This window comes from Fukomys damarensis, unplaced genomic scaffold (assembly GCF_012274545.1).
Source record: "Fukomys damarensis isolate Sample0158 unplaced genomic scaffold, DMR_v1.0_HiC HiC_scaffold_23, whole genome shotgun sequence".
Taxonomy (NCBI): domain Eukaryota; kingdom Metazoa; phylum Chordata; class Mammalia; order Rodentia; family Bathyergidae; genus Fukomys; species Fukomys damarensis.
In genome coordinates, this window is record NW_022900935.1 from 35,717,395 (window position 1) to 35,723,962 (window position 6,568).

At 41.1% G+C, this 6,568-nt stretch overlaps 1 pseudogene; it reads left to right on the forward strand.

Moving 5' to 3' along the window:
• Positions 1 to 6,147, forward strand: part of LOC104852710 — a 10,791-nt pseudogene extending 4,644 nt beyond the window's left edge.
• The last annotated feature ends 421 nt before the right edge of the window (positions 6,148 to 6,568 follow it).

Genomic DNA, 6,568 nt, shown 5'->3' on the forward strand with positions numbered 1-6,568 from the left:
TTTTTTTTTTTTTTTTTTTTTTTTTTTTTTTTTGTAACAGGGATCCAACTCAGGACCTTGCACTTACAAGGCAAGTGGCAAAACCACTGAGCAAAATCCCTGGGCCATCTTCTTTTTTTAATGAGATGTTGTAAAAGATCATCACAGTACAGTATTGGTCCCAAAGAACTCTGTTGGGTGTCACAGCTGGGGCGGCAGTCACTGCAAACTACGTTCATTCATTTCTTGATGCCTTCATTGAGCTCTGCTCCCAGAGAGCTATAACTAAAGCTCCAGCAGGCTCCACAGTAAGGCTGTGACCTCCCAGATCTGCATTTCATCCTCATCTCAGCCGCTTGGCCACTGCATAATTACACACAAGTCATTTCACTGCTGTACAGCTCACTTTTCTCATCCGCAGAAGAAGGGTAGCCAGAGCTCTCATGGATTAAAGAGATGAAGGGGATTAAAGGAAGTGATATAAACCTAGTGGCTGGAACACATAGTAGGTATTTTTTAAAAATTAATTCCTTCCCCACCCCACTAGGCCATTATTGGGGATAAAGAAATCTTTTCTTGGATGCAATAATTTCTCTCAAACTGAGAAATGTGTAAAAACTTAGAGCCTTAGTTCTATAAACTCCAGCTATCACAATCGAGGTGAATCAGAGTGATCTTCACTAAACCTTCTTATGCACACCCATCACTCTTTCCAAAGCAGCATTTGTGATTAATCTCACTCCAGGGCTAAATCGGTCCCCAGTGCTTCCAAGGCACTTGATAAAGAAGCTCTCTGATTTATAGCAAACACCATTATTGAGCTGTGGCAAGAGAGGCCATTGGGGGATTTGTCTTGCTGGAAACTCAGTCTGTTGGAGCCATTTCTTCTATTTTCCTAGATAAGAGCTCAATTTATTTCAAAAGAGATGAATGAGGTTCTTCCCTTCTCCTTGGTGGGGTACAAGGAAGAGAGGGCTTTGATGATTGTTAGGACTAAAGAATAATACATAGTATTTTAAATTTGGGGAGCTTTCTCCAACTCACAAAGACACAAGGACTCAGCAGAAAGCAAGGCACAGAGTAGATCTTCAACAGGTGTTTTAGTAAGAGCACCCAATCTCATTTGATCTTCAGAGTGGCCTGTGGGGTACACTGAGGCTACCTTCCTGAGATTCATAGCTAAGAAGTGGCACAGCTGTGATTCTGATTGAGATTCTGATTGAGACCCTCACAACCCATCATCCAGTCACCCTCCCTGGTCCAGGCACAGAGCTTTCTGACTCGTTTTCTTGGGCTCAGATTCCTGACACACTCATACTAAACACCTGGTTCACCAAGGATCCCTTCCATTTTCCCACATTCTTTGGTCCCTTGGTTCTCTTCCAGAATGCACAAAGGGAACCTTTGCCTCTCCCTCATGGTCTGTCTTTGTCACTTTGACCTACTTGAAGCCCAGCTCTCTTCTCCAGAAACACTGATGGATGGTCACCTTGCTTGACTTGAACAATTTCAGTGACTCACAGCTCCCAGGACTCTGCCAAGCTGCACATTGTCAAGAGTTCTTATTTGGCAGGGCCAGCATCTTCTTCCTGGTATATAATTCTCCTCACTTCAAACATGGCTCTTCCCAGAACAGAGGGAGGAAAATCTCAGGCTCCAGTAACCTTCCAACTTCCTACTTGTGTGACATACAGAAAGTGACTTACCTTTCCCAAGTCCTAGCTTTTTCATTGTAAAATAGAACTAATATTTTATTAATAAAGATATTTCTTGGTGTGGGAGAATAACCAATTAATAGCAGCATAAATAATAAAGACATTTAATACCTTATTTCTCAAAATGTTTTAAGGGAGACAGTACCAGTTCTGGCTTAGTAACTCAGTGATATTGGAGTCTTGAAGTAGTAACTTCAAGATTTTTTAGGCCACCTCAGCTTGATGCAATATCTGCAAATCAGGGGTAACATGTAGGTACAAACGAATGAAAGGGAAAGAAAGACTTGTCATCCCTGGAAAACATTTGCTTTCCTTTCTATCTCATTGGTTGGATCTGGTCACACATCTATTCCTAGACCAGTCACTGTCTGGTGAGCCGCACTGCCATGACTAACTGAGATGTTCAGGATTCATTCTCTTGGGCAGGTCACACAGCCACCAAAGCAACATGAAATTTGCTGGAGGAAGAGTGACCATTGGAAGGGTAACAACACTATAATAGTGCGTGAACTTGGATAACATGTGCAAAGTGCTTGATAGACTGATACATCGCTGCGTAAATGTTAACTTTTGCTTATAAATGTAAGCAATGCTAACAGAAAGTAACCAGCATCTTTCTAAACATCTCCCCCCTCCTAGAACTTCTGTTCAACCTTGATGATATTCACAATGAGCACGGTCCTCAGCACAAACATTGGGCACCATAGGCAGGGCTGCCTGCCACATAACTCCACGGGTGGCACTCACTCATGTACCCTTTGGAGATTCACCAAGGACAACTCATGTGACCATTAGCTCCAGTCCTAAAGAGGAGCAACGCAGTTCTTCAGTGCCATCTGTCTTCACCACATCATTTTCTCTAACAAGTGCTGCTTTCCTGCTCTCCTTGGTACGTTCAGTCCTGACATAGCTTTTCTTGTGATTTATTTTTATTTTCATGACTAACTATTTGCATAAGCCTCACGTGGAAATGTGTTAACATCTTGGGTGAAAAGGAGAGGTAATTCCCCTTGAGAGTCAGTGACTGCTGATCTTAACCACAGGAGCGCTACCTGTCCCTTATGCATCACCAGGACTAGGGAGAAGAGGGCTCCTTAGCCTCCTGAGCTGTATGAAACTGTAGAGATACCTCACCCTCAGAGGGCACAGAAATGAGTGTGAACCATGGCTGATTATTAATGTTACCTGCACTAGAAAACATGAGGCTTTGTTGAAAATGTCTTCACTTCATTTCTTGAAGTTCTCTGCATCATAAAAGAATTCCTTGAATAGAGATCTAGCAAGAAGAGGTTCTCTTCTCTGGCTCTGGTGCCAAACTTTCTTCTGTAAGTCATCTTTGCAAGTAGATGTTGTATAAGCCAGAGGTGAGAAGGAAAGAAGAAGGAAGCAAGTGACTATCACTTACCACGCCTTAATCCACTACCTTCTCACTGATGCTCTTGCCGGGTGGATACCAGGGAACACTCGTTAGAAGAGAAAGAGGTCTCAAGAGAGTAAATTTTCTAAGGTTTGTCTGATTCCCAAGAAATTTCTCCATATCACAATCTTTTGTGCACTACAAACCAACCAACAGCGAAAGGGCCAAACTAATACTCAGAGTCTCCAAAAGGCATTATTACAACAGGCCTCAGGGGCTTAGAAGGCTGAAGGGACCTCAACAGTGAGGTCTTGGACAAATGCCACAGGCGCTCTGGGCTCCAACCTTATTCATAAAGTGGGACATCACAACCACTCACAGAATTGTCATAGGAGTCAAGGCAGCCACTGCCAAGACATGATTGGGAAGATCTCAGTAATGATGGTGGCTGTTTTTACTGCTCTTGCTACCCCTCCTCACACTTCCAACACAGTCTGACCCAGGGCCCTCTGCAGAATGAGTTTCAGTGCTACCAACCTGGTCCCACTCCTGGTTTATCTTCCTGCCTGGTGTTCCCTTTGCATTTCAACTCCAACACATATCTGAGTTCTGGACAAGGCTGTGGAGTGTTACCTACCATCTGTTCTGCCTGTTAAATAAACTCCTTCTGCTCCAGAACAAGCTGTCACATGTATGTAAGTATCACTTTATGCCTAGACTATGATTTCTGAGTCAAAAATCATAGACTATGATTTCACAGTGGCTGTTAGGGTCACTTTGGATCTGGAGCCTGTGATTCGTAGATAATAGGCTCCACCTGAAAGGCTGCTCTGGGGTCACATTGTGCAGCCTAGAAAGGAAGCGAGTAGCTTACACTTGCACATGTATATGGCCACTCTAGCCATCACAGAGGACCTTCTTGGCATCATGATTAGAGGAGCATTATGAAGGGGCAAAAAGCAACATGGGCACAATGCTACTTTATAAAGCCATTCCTGTCTGAGAGTTGACTCATTAGTTCCTTCGAAGAACTCCAAGAGGTAAGGATTCTTAAAACCATTTACTGTATAAGGAGACAGTCATTTAATCTCCCTAGCTTTAATTTCTCCATGTGTAAAGTGGGGCTTGCCACAGTGCATGACCATGGCTGTGTAAAGGATGAAAAATATTACTCAGAGATGAGACTTTAGTTCAGTCACTGAGAGAATTCAGAGGAGCTGCTACTTCAACATAAGGGTGCTTCAGGGAAACAACATCAAGCTGAGACCTCTGTGGTTGTTTATTTGTAACTCAAGGGCTTGAGAAGAAAGATGTATAAGAAAAAACATTTGCAACATATTGTATAGGAGTTTTGGTCAGGGCACAGGGCCAGAATGGAATGATTTGTTATTTGACATATGTTGACCTAGTTTAAATAACCTTATCAAGGCACAGGGGACACAATGGCCAAAGCAAACTTCTCTGAGAGTAAACTGCTTTTAATTCTGCTGACTTATGTCCAGCAGATTCTACTGTAAACTCTATACGTTACAGGAGTCCTGAGCTATAATCCAGAAAGTCCTTTCCTCTTTTTGCATTCACTTCGAATACTCCTTTGACTAGGGTCTCCTCACAATTCCCCCTTGTTTGTTTTATAATCTAGACTAGGCAAAGGAGGGAGAGTACAGGGTAGAGAGGTATTGGGCATTGTGTAGGAAAGTCATCATGGCTTCTGCATGGAGGACCCATTGGAATAGCACACAGAGCTCTCTTAGGACTGCAACAGAGAACAGAAGAAAAGATTATTCCAATAGCTATCAAAATCTAAATGCACCTTTTGTTACCTTTGCTGCCTTGTGTGCACCATGTTGTTTCTGCTCCACCATGTCTCTTTGCCATTCCTGCCTTAGAGTTGGCAGATTATAGCCTGAAACCACTATGAATTACTGACAACTATAGCAGAGAATACATGAACAACAGGAACAGTTGTCACTTCAACAAACTATTACAGACAAGCTAAAGTCACAGTTACTTCTTACTAATTCTGGTCACAACAACAGTTATGGCTATGGTCCTCTGTTTGAGGATGGTAAAACAAGGAAAAATAATCTGACTCTTGATCAGCCACATGATAAAGTGAAATCAGGAATACTAAAAGAAAAACAATCAAAGGTCAGAAGAGAAAACATTTTTTTCTCTAGAAAAGAAACTTCATCAAGGAATTCTGGCATTCCTTCAATACATGAAAGGGATAGTTTAGAGAAGCCTTTCTGGGATCTGAAAGAAGAATTTCATAGAGTATGTATGCTAGCAAAATCACAAAAAGACCATTTAAGCAAACTTAATACACTGGACACTGCAACTGAAACATGGTGCTCCGTACCTGTTTGGTGTACAGATAAAACAGATAAACCAGAAGCATTATTAAGCCTCAGGCTAAAGATGATATAAATGGAGTTGCACCACGCATTACATGTCGCACCAAGAGGACTGGGTCAAGATGAGGAAGACACCTCTTTTGAATCCCTTTCTAAGTTCAATGTCAAGTTTCCACCTGTGGACAGTGACTCTACCTTCCCACATAGCACCTCAGAGAGACCCAACACCATTGGTGCCGCCACACGTGAGGCTGTGTGCCCAAACACATTTAACATGGAGCTCAGAGAAAACCAAGGAAATATTGTTAAATCAGAAGATATTATTTAAAATTCGGGGACTTGATTCCACAGCTTCAGCTATACAAAATCTTAAAACAACTAACAAATCAAAACCCTCAAATCTTATAAACAATTGTATCAGGACAACTCTGGACAGAGCTTTGTGTTTGCCACCTGAAGACCATAATGCATTACATGTAAATACATTCCCACTTCAGGACCCAACTGATGTACCTTTTTCCTCATTGGATTCCCCAGGAAAAGCTATCTGAGGACCACAGATGCTGCTTTGGAAGCTCTTTCCTAATCAAGACAGTGACTTAATGGTACTAAGTGGCACAGACTCAGAACTGCATATACCTCGACTATGTGAATTCTGTCAAGCAGTTTTCCCTCCACCCACTACATCCAAGGGGATTTCCTCTGGTATCTTCATTCACACTTTAATGGGGAGACTTAAGACACACTGAGGAACATATCAAGTTCTGTGTCATGATTTGGGGTTTGTAATACTATAAATACTTGATTGTAATCTAAATTGAAGGTCATTTATAGGAAATAGTGTCGTTTATTTAAATTTTTTCTAAACTTATTATTTATCTTTTAAAATATCATTGTGTAAAAAACTGTAATATGCTGTATTCTTATAGTTTTATAATTCAAAATTATGTGTATGATTTAAGAGTTGTTTAATCATGTTTGCTTAAAATATCTAAGCTTATTGCTTGGATTTCTAATGAGACCTAATGAACTTGCTGATGTCAAATATTCATAGAGTTTCTGTTGTTTTCATTTTAAAAATTAGTTTATGCTATAGATAATGTTCTTTATAAATAAGTGTATAATAGAGAATAGCAGCTAAATAAACAAATAAGTAAATA